This window comes from Bos grunniens, chromosome 1, assembly GCF_055505025.1.
Source record: "Bos grunniens cultivar Pamir isolate PY7600 chromosome 1, Bosgru_T2T1.0, whole genome shotgun sequence".
Lineage (NCBI taxonomy): Eukaryota > Metazoa > Chordata > Mammalia > Artiodactyla > Bovidae > Bos > Bos grunniens.
In genome coordinates this window covers 107,162,281-107,177,580 of record NC_141165.1, presented here as the reverse complement: position 1 = coordinate 107,177,580, position 15,300 = coordinate 107,162,281, and the positions used below count along the sequence as shown (strand labels likewise).

At 41.4% G+C, this 15,300-nt stretch overlaps 1 pseudogene across 1 annotated transcript; it reads right to left on the bottom strand.

The window, feature by feature from the left end:
• Nucleotides 1-12,158: 12,158 nt before the first annotated feature.
• Nucleotides 12,159-14,746, bottom strand: LOC147380063 (sororin pseudogene; annotated as a pseudogene). The gene has a single exon (XR_015134462.1). The product of XR_015134462.1 is annotated as a sororin pseudogene (transcript).
• Between the last annotated feature and the right edge of the window lie 554 nt (nucleotides 14,747-15,300).

Below are 15,300 nucleotides of genomic sequence, written 5' to 3'. Positions count from 1 at the left end.
CAGCTGGTCTGCCTCTTGTCTAAACTAGGATGTCAATGCATAGAAAGTAGTTGTCTTTATTATAGAGTTGAAAACTCACTGTGAGTCCCCATCGCCCTGGAGAGGTAATGCAGCAAAATAAAATTGTCTCTGCCTTCCTATTATGTCAAGTGGGCCACTTCAGCTAGTCCTCGATTTCACAAGTGGTGATTTCTATAATATGTGTCTCCATTTTCAACCATGGGATCATGCTTATGTGGGTGTCCCATGTGGCTGTCCTCGGAACTGAACTAAGAGGACCCTTACCTATTTCTTCACTTCCTCTCTAACACTTCATTCAGCATACTATTTGACATTACCTAGGAATGAACCTAGAAATGCTTCCCCCTCAAAATAAGGTAAAGCTAGCTATGTGTGTCAGAGAAAGTTCAGTTCATTTCAGTCGCTCAGTCATATCCAACTCTGTGACTCCATGGACTGCAGCATGCCAGAGAAAGTAATTAATATTTGTTGAGCCCGTACTGTGAGCTCTGCCCATCTATATATTATCTTATTTAATCCTTAAAAGTTATAAGTTGTATTAAATATCTTCCATTTAAGAGAAGAAAATTAAGCTTTAGAGAGATACTATAACTCCTGAGTACATTTACCTTCTAAGTAGGTAAGTAAGGTATCAAACCAGATCTGATTCTAAAGGCTGGGCTCACCAAAATCTATTATAGTTCCACACTTCTTTAATAAAGAGATCCTCCTTTTCATGATATGTAAAACTGAGAAATATTAATTGGTACATGAACTGCTTATACCATCTATAAAGGATTATTCCTAGATATTCAAATGACTAAATATACAAATACTATAATATTTTAATATTATATATTAGAAATTATATATTTAAATTGTATAATGTGTGTTCAAACAATTTTGTATTTAAATTTAATATATCACATCACATTGTTAAGTACTTCCTATACACACACATACATATATATATATATCACATATACATGCACCACATAACTTTTTTTTTTTAATTGGAGGCCAATTACTTTACAATATTATAGTATATTTTGCCATACATTGACATGAATCAGCCATGGGTGTACATGTGTCCCCCATCCTGAACCCTCTTCCCACTTCCCTCCCTCCCTCAGGGTTGTCCCAATGCACCAGCTTTGAGTGCCCTGTTTCATGCATTGAACTTGGACTGGTGATCTATTTCACATATGGTAATATACATGTTTCAATGCTATTCTCTCAAATCATCCCACTCTCACCTTCTCCCACAGAGTCCAAGTCTGTTCTTTATATCTGTGTCCCTTTTGCTGTCTCACATATACGGTCATTGTTACCATCTTTCTAAATCCATATATATGCGTTAATATACTATATTAGTATTTCTCTTTCTGACTTACTTCACTCTGTATAATAGGCTCCAGTTTCATCCACCTCATTAGAACTGACTCAAATACATTCTTTTTAATGGCTGAGTAATATTCCATTGTGTATATGTACCACAGCTTTCTTATCCATTTGTATGCCGATGGACATCTAGGTTGTTTCCATGTCCTGGCTATAGTAAACAATGCTGCGATGAACATTGGGGTACACGTGTCTCTTTCAGTTCTGGTTTCCTTGGTGTGTATGCCCAGCAGTGGGATTGCTGGGTCATATGGCAGGTCTATTTCCAGTTTTTAAAGGAATCTCCACACTGTTCTCCATAGTAGCTGTACTAGTTTGCATTCCCACCAACAGTGTAAGAGGGTTCCCTTTTCTCCACACCATCTCCAGCATTTATTGTTTGTAGACTTTTTTTGATAGCAGCCATTCTGACCAGAGTGAGATGGTACCTCATTGTGGTTTTGGTTTGCATTTCTCCGATAATGAGCGATGTTAAGCATCTTTTCATGTGTTTGTTAGCAATCTGTATGTATTCTTTGGAGAAATGTCTGTTTAGTTCTTTGGACCATTTTTGATTGGGTCTTTTATTGTTCTCATATTGAGCTGCAGGAGCTGCTTGTATATTTTTGAGATTAGTTGTTTGTCAGTTGCTTCATTTGCTATTATTTTCTCCCATTCTGAAGGCTGTCTTTTCACCTTGCTTATAGATTCCTTCGTTGCGCAAAAGCTAAGTTTAATTAAGTCCCATTTGTTTATTTTTGCTTTTATTTCCATTACTCTGGGAGGTGGGTCATAGAGGATCCTGCTGTGATGTATGTCAGAGAGTGTTTTGCCTATATTTTCCTCTAGGAGTTTTATAGTTTCTGGTCTTACATTTAGATCTTTAATTCATTTTGTGTTGGGAGCCTCATTAGACATTACTGACAAAATGAAGGCACGGCCCCAGACCCCTCTTCTCATTCTGTAGGCACTGCCCCAGGATGAAGGAGTTAGGCCTTGTAATTCTGACTTGTCTTTTCCTTTCCTTGGCTAAGTTGACTGAAAAGGAATATTAAGGTGCTTATTGTTCCTGAGAAGAGCATGAGAAGGCACAAAGCCTTCTGCAGCTGTGCTCAGAAAATAATTCATAAAGTTAACCATTGACATTTGTTCAAGGATTTTTACAAAAGAGTGTTCCAGGATGAGCACATAGGCCATAGCTTGGGGCCATGGGAGGGATTGCTATCTGAAGCCTATTTGTGAGGAGAATGTTTATGGCAAAGGAGTTTACTGAATTTAGGGCTTAGAAATAATTAAAACAGTTAGAAGTTAAAGATTTAAGGAATGTTGTAAAGTTAACATATTTTACTATAGCTTATAGAAGTTAGGAAATTTTATTTTATTTTAGAAGTTAGGAATTTTTAGAGACACTATAGCTAGAAGCCTTTTTAAGAGATAGTGAGCTCAGGATGTTAGGGGCAAACAGGATTTAGGAAGATAAGTACTAAACTGAGGAATGTAGCATGAGTTACTAGGTAATCACAAGTTAACTATAGGACACGTTAGAGGAGGTAGATAATAGATGATAAGGCTGATTCCAAAAGAATCACTGAAGCAGGAACTCTGTTTGAAGAGCAACAATGATTTATGGAGATAATAAATCTGGGACAGGGGGAACTGAAAATGTCAAACCTCTGGCCTAATGTTTTTGTAAAAGTATAAAAGAGAATCTTAAACTTGAAATAAACAGGCAATCCAAGAAAAATAAGAGGCTGTCTCATTCGCCGACACCGTTCACCTCTTCAGGTTGAATCCCTGGTTGCTGGAGTTGGAATTGCTCCGGCAATTTTGAGTTTATTTTTGTGTATGGTGTTAGAAAGTATTCTAGTTTCATTCTTTTACCAGTGGTTGACCAGTTTTCACAGCACCACTTGTTAAAGAGATTGTCTTTTCTCCATTGTATATTCTTGCCTCCTTTGTCAAAGATAAGGTGTCCATAGGTGCATGGACTTATCTCTGGGCTTTCTATTTTTTTCCATTGATCTATGGTTCTGTCTGTGTGCCAGTACCATACTGTTTTGACGACTGTAGCTTTGTAGTATTGCCTGAAGTCAGGCAGATTGCTTCCTCCAGTTCCATTTTTCTTTCTCAAGATTGCTTTGGCTATTCGAGGTTTTTTATATTTCCATACAAATTGTGATATTATTTATTCTAGTTCTGTGAAAAATATTATTGGTAGCTTGACAGGGATTACATTGAATCTATAGATTGCTTTGGGTAGTATACTCATTTTCACTATATTGATTCTTCCAATCCATGAACATAGTATATTTCTCCATCTAAGAAATCTTCGATTTCTTTCATCAGTGTTTTATAGTTTTCTATATTTAAGTCTTTGTTTCTTTAGGTAGATTTATTCCCAAGTATTTTATTCTTTTCATTAAAATGGTGAATGGAATTGTTTCCTTCTCTTTCTGTTTTCTCATTGTTAGTGTAGAGGAATGCAAGGGATTTATGTGAATTAACTTTATATCCTACAACTTTATAATATTCATTGGCTAGCTCTAGTAATTTTCTGGTGGTGTCTTTAGGGTCTTCTATGTAGAGGATCATGTCATCTGCAAACAGGGAGAGTTTACTTCTTCTTTTCCAATCTGGATTCTTTTTATTTCTTTTTACTCCCTGATTGCTGTGGCTAAACCTTCCAAAACTATGTTGAATAGAAGTGGTGAGAGTGGGCATCCTTGTCTTGTTCCTTACTTTAGGGGAAATGCTTTCAATTTTTCGCCATTGAGGATAATATTTTCTGTGGGTTTATCATACATCACTTTTATCATGTTGAGGTATGTTCCTTCTATGCCTGCTTTCTGGAGAGTTTTTATTATAAATGTACGTTGAATTTTGTCAAAGGCTTTCTCTGTATCTATTGAGATAATCATATGGTTTTTATCTTTCAATTTGTCAATGTGGTGTATCACATTGATTTGTGAATAGTGAAGAATCCTTGCATCCCAGGATAAAGCCTACTTAGTCATGATGTATGATCTTTTTAATATGTTGTTGGATTCTGTTTGCTAGAATTTTGTTGATGATTTTTGCTTCTATGCTCATCAGTGATACTGGCCTGTTCAGTTCAGTTAAGTCACTCAGTTGTCTCCAACTCTTTGTGACTCCATGGAGCAAAGCATGCCAGGCCTCCCTGTCCATCAACAACTCCCGGAGATTACTCAAACTCATCTCCATTGAGTCAGTAATACCATCCAACCATCTCATCCTCTATCATCCCCTTCTCCTCCTGCACTCAATCTCTCCCAGCATCAGGGTCTTTTCAAATGACACAGCTCTTTGCCTCAGGTGGACTAAGTATTGGAGTTTCAGCTTCAACATAAGTCCTTCAAATGAACACACAGGACTAATCTCCTTTAGAATAGACTGGTTGGATCTCCTTGCAGTCCAAGGGACTCTCAAGAGTCTTCTCCAACACCACAGTTCAAAACCATCAATTCTTCGGTGCTCAGCTTTCTTTATAGTCCAATTCTCACATCCATACATGACTACTGGAAAAACCATAGCCTTGACTAGACAGACTTTTGTTGACAAAGTAATGTCTTTGCTTTTAATATGCTATCTAGGTTGGTCATAACTTCCTTCCAGGGAGTAAATGTCTTTTAATTTCATGGCTATAGTGACCATCTTCAGTGATTTTGAGCCAAAAAAATAAATAAATAAAGTGTAAGGGAGTAAGTGTCTTTTAATTTCATGGCTATAGTGACCATCTTCAGTGATTCTGAGACAAAAAAAAATAAAGTCAGCCATTGTTTCCACTGTTTCTCCATCTATTTGCTGTGAAGTGATGGTACCAGATGCCATGATCTTAGTTTTCTGAATGTTGAGCTTTAAGCCAACTTTTTCACTCTCATTTTTCACTTTCACCAGGAGGCTTTTTAGTTCTTCTTCACTTTCTGTCATAAGGGAAGTGTCTTCTGCATATCTGAGGTTATTGATATTTCTTCTGGCAATCTTGATTCTAGCTTGTGCTTCATCCACCCCAGTGTTTCTCATGATGTACCATGCATATAATTAAATAAGCAGGGTGACAATATACAACCTTGACATACTCCATTTCTAATTTGGAACCAAGTCTGTTGTTCCATGTCCAATTCTAACTTTTGTTTCCTGACCCGCATACAGATTTCTCAAGAGGCAGGTCAGGTGGTCTGATATTCCATCTTTTGAAGAATTTTCCACAGTTTGTGGTAATCCACACAGTCAAAGGCTTTGGCATAGTCAATAAAGTAGACAGATGTTTTCTGAAACTCTCTTGTTTTTTTGATGATCCAGCAAATGTTGGCAATTTGATCTCTGGTTCCTCTGCCTTTTCTAAAACCAGCTTGAACATCTGGAATTTCGCCATTCATGTACTGTTGAAGCCTGGCTTGGAGAATTTTGAGCATTACTGTGCTAGTGTGTGAGATGAGCACAATTGTGTGGTAGTTTGAGCATTCCTGGGCATTGCCTTTCTTCGGGATTGGAATGAAAACTGACCTTTTCCAGTCTTGTGGCCTGTGCTGAGTTTTCCATATTTGCTGGCATATTGAGTGCAGCACTTTCACAGCATCATCTTTTAGGATTTGAAGAAGCTCAACTGGAATTCCATCACCTCCACTAACTTTGTTCGTAGTGATGCTTCCTAAGGCCCACTTGACTTCACATTCCAGGATGTCTGGCTCTAGGTGAGTGATCACACCGTCGTGATTATCTGGGTCATGGAGATCTTTTTTGTATAGTTCTTCTGTGTGTTCTTGCCACCTCTTCTTAATATCTTCTGCTTCTGTTAGGTCCATACCATTTCTGTCCTTTATTGAGCCCATCTTTGCATGAAATCTTCCCTTGGTATCTCTAATTTTCTTGAAGAGATCTCTAGTCTTTCCCATTCTATTGTTTTCCTCTATTTCTTTACACTGATCACTGAGGAAAGCTTTCTTATCTCTCTTTGCTATTCTTTGGAACTCTGAATTCAAAAGGGTATATCTTTCCTTTTCTACTTTGCTTTTTGCTTCTCTTCTTTTCACAGCTATTTGTAAGGCCTCCTCAGACAGCAACTGGACTCATTATATTTTTTGTTGTCCTGATGACAATAGCAATATATGGAATTAGTGTTCCATCCAAAGGGTTGTTTAGATTTATAAATAGTAATGCTGTGGTTTTTATGCTGTATTGTTGATGGAATGAAATTTACATTAACCCCCTCAGTATCATTACCCAGTGACTGTTGGCATTGTACCTAAGAAAAACTGCCAGTAAGACAGTTCTTGTCAGGCTAGCTCCATTATTCCCCATTCTTAACCAGCGGAAGTAGTATATGGATGTGTATAGCTGAGGGTGGAAATCAACTTCTCAGTTTCTTCTTTAAAATGTTTTTTCCAGGCTTTTGATCCAATGGAGAAATGATGTGGTTGGAAGCAAAGTCAAATGGGCTTTACCAAAATAATTTACATTCCAATTTAGAAATGAAAGAGCAGAACAGAGCAGCAGAGGTCGGGGAACTTAGAGGTGCACAGGGAACTGTTCAGTTATGATTTGATTCTCCAAATCAGTTCGTGTTCCCAGATTTAAAGCACATGTATTTGGAATTGCAGTTAACTGATCTTTTGCTAAAAGATGACTTGGTGATATGAAGCATGTCACAAAGCTTCCACAACCTTTGATTTTCTCCTTGGCTCACATTTCTTCTTAGAAGAAGACACACCACAGCTCTACCATAGGATAAGTCCTTTCCTTCCATTCCTCTCTTTGTATGTTTCAGAAGATGTTTCCTAAAATTAAATGCTTTTGCAAGCAGCATTCCTGTTTCTTCTATGGTCTATCTGTTACATTAGTTACCACAATTATTTTCCCTAACTTGTCTTCATACTCTTTGCATGTGACTGTAGTTCTTCCTAGAAAAAGGTGGAGCATATTTTCCCACCCCTTGACTCTAGACTCAGCCATATGATTTGCTTTGACCCATAAAATTGTGTAGAAGTGACCAGTAGCCATTTTCTTATTCTGGACCTAGGCCTCAAGGGGCCTACAACATTTCTTCTTGCCTTCTTGTCATCACCATGAGAAGGATGAGCCAAGACAAGCCTGTTAATGCCAGTAGGAGGCTGAGGACCTTTGGACCATAGCTGTACCAGGTCAAGTGCCTCAGACAAGCCTCAGCTAGATCAGAGCTCCTCACCAGCCACAGTCATGTGAGCAAGCTCAGCCAAGATCACCTGAGCCCAGGCCACATCAGCTGTCAGATGACCCACAGACATGAGCGTTATAATAATAGAGGGTTGTTTCAAGCTACTGAGTTTTGAGACTATTGTTATATGACAGTAAATAACTGGCACACCTCTGCAGAGGCAAATAAGTTCCTGGTTGACTTCTGAGGTCAGATTAATATCAAAAGGATTTCTCCTCTAAAAATCAGAGACATTTCATTAAAACCCCAATGATTAGATTTTTGCGCTTCTGAAATGCTTCCCTCTTCTCTGACCTTTCTGGGATCAATGTTCTCCCACCAGGACCTCCAACTCTTCTGTGTGGTATTAAATGCACTTTGGCATCAACACATAGAATTATCTGGAGCAATGCCAAGTAGCTATCCAGCAATCTTAAGTATATAAGTTGTAAGTGTATATACAAGCTTCTGGGCAGACTGGGCACATTATGTGTTCTGTCTGGCTCTGGCCCACACTCATCCCTTCTCATTGTTCCAAAGTTCAGCATTCAAGACAGGTTCATATAATTGCTCTCTCTATATGCTCATATAATTACATGCCAATACTTTTCCCAAATTAGAAATTATATTCAGGCTAGATATTCCGCTGACACCACATTTCTCACCAAATGTCAGAGTCTCTTAAAAAATATTCTTAGCTCAAAAGGCCTAATTACGTTTTCAGTAATTCATGTCATTGGTCATTAGGACAATCATACAAATCAGCAAGCACTCAGGTATTCAGACACTAAGTCAGAACATGAATCTAAAAGAGCACAGGCAACAACCCAAAAGATATCAGGAAAGTTTTCTCTATGCTTTCATTAACCTTTTCCTGTGTTTTCACATTTCAGGCACCAAGTTTTAAAGACATAAAAGTTCTCAGCAGGAAGGTTCAATGTAAGCAGAGGAAAATATGAATAGGGCTATTTAAATAGCAAATAATTGGGATGGCGTTATTAAACAGACATACACATGCGTACAGACTTCCCTGGTGGCTCAGATGGTAAAGCGTCTGTCTACAATGTGAGAGACCTGGGTTCAATCCCTGGGTTGGGAAGATTCCCTGAAGAAGGAAATGGCAACCCACTCCAGTACTCTTGCCTTGAAAATCCCATGGACGGAGGAGCTTGGTGCAGGCTACTATCCATGGGGTCGCAAAGAGTCGGGCATGACTAAGCAACTTCACTTTCACACATGCATACATCCTCACTGAATTCTCTTGCAACTTTTGCAGATCCTGCAGACCCAACTCTCCACTACCTCCGAGATAAAGTAATGGTGACGATGGTATGAAGGGAGAGAAGGGTACTTTATTTCTTGTGTTCCCCAAATGGCACAGATTATTCTTGAGAGACAGAGGTACTTATTGGTTTAATGAAAAAATTGCAGTCTTTGAATGGACTCCCAAATGAATAGGGATCTGTAACTTATTTAGCAGTGAGGCCTGGAGCGCAAGACTCAAAGTCCTGAGCCTCACTTATCTCATCTGTAAAATGGCAAGAATGGTGATTACATCAGAGACTATTGCCTTTTAAAGAATAAAATACAAATGTTAAGGAGAAAATGACTCTGTGTGCACTACTGAATGCAAATTGGAGCTTTTGGCAGAGCAGGGAAACCCGGTAAAACAGAGTGTAGATTACAAAGATGGAGGCAGTAAGCAAAAAAAATAGGTATTTTTTTAAAATATCAAAACCATGAACAGTATCTTTTTCTGCATTAGAAAGACAAAGTCTCTGAGAACTGCTGATGTGCTGGTGCTATGTGGTCTAATAGATTAGCTCCTGGGCAAATTCTGGCCTATCTGTTTGTAGTTATCCTTGGAAATGGTCTTGGAAAACAAGACCTTGGAAAACACCCATGGAAGGGTCCTCATTCTAGCTTAAAGTCGATCTGTGCCACTGTCAGCACGCTCAATGGCCCTGTCAAGGTCTGACATAAGCAAAAGGACCACAGGACCAGCTGAACAGGAGACACTGGATGGATGTACGTTCACCTTACTCTGTTCTAGTCTACTGCAGTTTGTAGCAATATGGACGCACATGACCCAGTACAACTAAGACTGATAGAGTGTTGTTTGGGGTGACATCACCTCTTCTAATTCAATCATTTAGTTACTTGCTTCCTTTGTAGCTTCAGGTCAGTTCAGTTCAGTCGCTCAGTTGTGTCCGACTCTTTGCGACCCCATGAATCACAGCATGCCAGGCCTCCCTGTCCATCACCAACTCCTGGAGTTAACTCAGACTCACGTCCATCTAGTCAGTGATGCCATCCAGCCATCTCATCCTCTGTTGTCCCCTTCTCCTTCTGTCCCCAATCCCTCCCAGCATCAGGGTCTTTTCCAATGAGTCAACTCTTCGCATCAGGTGGTCAAAGTATTGGAGCTTCAGCTTCAGTATCAGTCCTTCCAATGAACACCCAGGACTGATCTGCTTTAGAATGGACTGGTTGGATCTCCTTGCAGTCCAAGGGACTCTCAAGAGTCTTCTCCAACAACACAGTTCAAAAACATCAATTCTTCGGCACTCAGCTTTCTTCACAGTCCAACTCTCACATCCATACATGATCACTGAAAAAACCATAGCCTTGACTAGATGGGCCTTTGTTGGCAAAGTAATATCTCTGCTTTTCAATATGCTATCTAGGTTGGTCATAACTTTCCTTCCAAGGAGTAAGCGTCTTTTAATTTTGTGGCTGCAGTCACCATCTGCAGTGATTTTGGAGCCCCAAAATATAAAGTCTGACACTGTTTCCACTGTTTCCCCATCTATTTACCATGAAGTGATGGGACCAGATGCCATGATCTTAGTTTTCTGAATATTGAGCTTTAAGCCAACTTTTTCACTTTCCACTTTTACTTTCATCAAGAGGCTTTTTAGTTCCTCTTCACTTTCTGCCATAAGGGTGGTGTCATCTGCATATCTGAGGTTATTGATATTTCTCCTGGCAATCTTGATTCCAGCCTGTGCTTCTTGCAGCCCAGTATTTCTCATGATGTACTCTGCATATAAGTTAAATAAGCAGAGTGACAATATACAGCCTTGACGTACTCTTTTTCTTATTTGGAACCAGTCTGTTGTTCCATGTCCAGTTCTAACTGTTGCTTCCTGACCTGCATATAGGTTTCTCAAGAGGCAGGTCAGGTGGTCTTGTACCATCTCTTTCAGAATTTTCCACAGTTTACTGTGATCTACACAGTCAAAAGCTTTGGCATAGTCAATAAAGCAGAAATAGATGTTTTTCTGGAACTCTCTTGCTTTTTCGGTGATCCAGCGGATGTTCACAATTTGATCTCTGGTTCCTGTGCCTTTTCTAAAACCAGCTTGATCATCTGGAAGTTCATGGTTCACGTACTGCTAAAGCCTGGCTTGGAGAATTTTGTAGCTTAGTCTATTGTGTCTGTGACCTACTGTGCTATATTGGAGGGGGAGAATATTGAATAATTAGAAGAGATAGCTTTAAATATCCTCCAAGGCCAGAGACCTTGAAACCATCAATAAATAAACTTCCTACCTCTCTAGGCTTTTCCCTCCTCCTTCCCCATGCTCCAAGTCCCAAAAGTCAAAGCTCCAGATACAAAGCAAGTGTGTGGTGGTAATGGGGAAAAAGCAGTCACACTACACTTCTGTGCTCAAGCTTTAGTCAGAGCAAAATAGAAAATGAAAAGCCTTCCTTCACAATGAAGATTGAGTTGTCAAATTGTTGATTAATATCTTGGACTGAACATTCTTCCTTGCTGAAATGAGACTATGTTTTGTGATTTCAAGTAATTACAGAACTGTCTATTAGCTCTCAGTGAGCCAAAAAGTCATGAGTCCTGTCCAAGTTTCCATCCAGGGATAGGGGACTCAAAAAGAAGGCTCTTTTCTTCTGGGATGTCTGGTTCTTTAGACTGAAAGTCATTGAATGGACACTACAGCAACCAAACAATTGCTGATTTAGCCCCATTATTATTTGTATACCTAGGCTTAACGAAGGAAAAATGGTCATCTGTGTTGTGGAATCCATTAAGTGGCAGCAGTTAGGCTGCTGAAAGAAATTAAGCAGTTGATAAAAACCACATTTGTGACCCTTTCTTGCTTACTGTTCCTTCCACTTTCTCCTCTTTCTCAAGTCTACCCACACACCAAAAACAGGATGCCACAAATTATCTGTTCACCACTACAACTAATGAGATGACCTTTCTATTGCACACAATTACAAATTCGATTTAGTAAACAAATGCATCTTTTGTTGTGTCCTGATATGTAACTTTGTAAACAGCTTTACAAAAGCCTCCCAATGACTGCCAATGACAGTGGACTTAAAGGACTAGAGGTCATTGATCTAAATTAGTGTGTGGTCAGATTAGAAAGCCCAGTGCAATGCAGTTCATCCTTTAAAGGAACTTTTCCTAAATTAAGGTAACATATGGTTAGAGTATCATTTCCTTGAATTTCTTCTGTATCTCAGGCAGCTAATAATTAACATGCAAGAACAATCATTCCAAGTTCAACATTTAATACCACTGACACATCCTTCCCTTAGAAGTTAGCATTTTAATCCCTTTATTATTTTTTTTTTTTGTTTGTTTGTTTTAATTTTGAAAAGAAGTCCCAGTTTTCTCTTCAACTCTATTCTTAGTTTTTCAGGGACAGAGAAAAGTCTGTAGTAACAACATCAACTGAACATCATCTGGTGACTTCCGGCTTTCAGGACAAAGACATTTCCCAGGAGTTGTCCTGCCAGTCAGCGAGGACAACTCTCCAGGTACAGTCCACTTCAAGGGCGTCTGGGTTCACCCTGGCAAAGGGGCTTGCGTGACAAAGCATGAAGCACCGGACAGGTAGCCTAGGGCTCCTCAGCCTTGCAGAGCTTAATTGATACCCACCAGGCCTGTGCCATTTAAGGGACCCTAACCAAGCAAACACTCATCTTCCCTGATGTCCTCTGCTATCCACTAGCCCCTCTGCACTCCTCTTAGCTTCTACTTCCATGAATCCATAATCATCAAAAGGTACAGTGGCCTGGGCTACAGCGGAAGCTGTGGTTGGGCAGCCATTGCAAGCTCACCTTTTACCAACATTGAGAAAAGAGAAACAAGGGAGGGGGCATGCGGCTCACCAGAGACAATGAGATGACCCCTTCCTCCCCCGAGCTCAACTCCTAGTACCTACCTCAGGCAGGGTCCTCGTGTGAGAGGACGCTAAGGAAGCTGAAAGTTAAAGCTGCTCTCAACCTGGCCCCTTTCTGGCACGTGAGGAAAGCTTCCTAGAACTTTACAAAACACTAAGGTCACCAGGACCATACAACCCCAAAGTTTTTCTTCTAGAGCTGAGTAGACTGTACACTTTGTAAAAAACAGGTATGAGTAACAAGAGCAGGCGCCTTCAGCCATGGGCCCCTTCCCGGGCCACTGCAGGCATCGCCCCAGAATCCCTGAGCCTCAGGTTCTACGTTTTCTCGAGACACCTTCTTCACCTCAAGCAGCCGTTGCTCCATCAGCCTGCATTTAACCCAACATCTCAGCAGCAACACATAGAACTATAAAATACAGCTTCCTTGTAGTAGACATTTACCGTCTGAGACGCAACCAAGGCCTCCCTCTCTCCTACAAAAAAGACTCTATAGGCCCAGGGTCCAGATTCTTCCTCACAGATAGTACTTCTCCAATCCATGGGTTCAGTGCTCCCGGACCATCTACAGAATCTAAGAGGAAACCCAAGCTTCACTACCTAGATGGGCTCAAGGAGGGGAACCAAGCCCCAGCAGAGATGACTCAGTAGAGAAAGCCAGAGGCTGGCCATGGCCCCCGCACCTGTCTCCGGTGGGCTGGTGCAGAAGAGCAGCACTTCCCCATAGGAGCAGAGAGGTGCCCTCTCTCCCCCCGACCCCCAGCCCTTTAACCTCCTCTGGCTGGGCCAGTGATGCCTGCTCCCTAGTCTGTGGCCTGACTGGAAATTGGCTGGGATACTCTGGGAGGTAGGGGGAGAGGATGGTAGGTCACTGACGACAGACGGGACACCAATGCGATGCTGAGCCAGGGAGGTCCCCCTTCTGGAAGCTCGGATGGCTGCCGCCGCTGCACCAACCCCCAGAGGACAGGCCCCACGTGCAGCAACAGCACATGCGTGGGGAACAAGACCAGGGCAGGGGACCCCAAGCGTCTTTTCCACAAGGAGAGGGAACTATGTACAACAGGAGGAGGGCAGAGTCTGGCCAGGGACACCCCCACTTCATCTCATTCAACCAGGAGATCAAAGCGCTCAGCCGCTTCAAACTCAGCATTCATGGCCGCGGCCCATTCATCCAGCTCCGATTTCAAGATCTCCGGCACCTTTTTCTTCTTTCATTTCTCTTTCACAACCAGAGGGGAGATTCCAGGGAGAGTTGTGTCTGGGGCCCAGGGCTTCACAGAAACCCTGGGGACCTCAGCTAACTTTGAATCCACCACTGGCGAGACTCCAGCCAAGTCTTCAGCTGCCAGCAGCCCCTCAAAGCCAAAGCAGGACTGGCGGCCTGGGGTGGAGGTGGACGCAGAGCCCAAAGTCTCCAGGCGGCTGTACGAGCGCCTGACCTTCTTTGACATTTCCAAGTCTCTGGCGTCCAAGTCTCCTTTCCAGGAGTTGGACTCAGCATTCACGGGGCATAGCACAGGAGTGGAGGGGGCGGTGACAGGGACACTGCAGGTCTGGAAGAGGTCCTCCTTAGTAAGCTTCTTGCTAGGAGGGTTGTTTTCTTTCTCCAATAAAGAAGCGATCCGGGGGCTTCTTCGAGGAGAGTTAATGGATGGGATCTGTGGAGACGAGTTGATCACACAGCCGACTCCCGATCCTGGCTCTCCACCTACAACTCCTCTCTCAGCCCTCACCTCTACAGTATGGGCCACGATCTTCTTCAAGACGATGGGTTTTCTGACTGGAGCCTCCTGAGGCGCCTTAGGACAGACTTCCGCAAGGGTGTTTGGGAGATCAGAGCCTGATTTCCGCTGGGACCTCCGCAGAGACCGAGTGGGAGTTGGGGCGCTGGGTCCGGGGCACTGGACGGCCCCTCCGGACCGGGTTCGTCTCTCGGACATGTCTAGCTTTGGTCTCTATCCCCTCTGCCGCAGGTGCCGCCACCAGAGCGCGCGCCAACCCGAAAGGTAAACGTTCGAATTCTAATCCCTTTATTATTAATTTGATTAATGCAAACTACTATATATGGCTGTGAAGGAACAGAGGCAAATCAAAGTTACCACATTGATTCATTTAAATTTAAATTGCTGAAAATTTATCCTGTGATATCAAGCAAAAGAAAAAAAAATATTCCCTGTACAAAATAATAGATTTGTTCCTATATGAGGAATCCAAGGAAATATTTCAAGTTCAAGATGACTAAATGCATTTAGGGAGGATACATATTCTCCATGGATTTAAGGGAGGAAAAATAAAATTCATAACACATATGAGTAACAGCAAAGTAACTCCAAAGACATCTTATTTAAACAAGAACTCATGTGCTAAAGGTGTGGGGTGGGGATCATCTGGGCTGAAAACAACACCACAGAGAAATATATCCAAGATAATTTTATAAACCTCATTTATGTTTCATTTTCATGCTGCTGCCTTTTTTGCATTTCACTGATCATCATTTTAGGCAGAAGTCTTTCTTCTTCACCTTGACGAATACATGATGTTCTGTACAAATAGCTCCATATGTATTTCAAT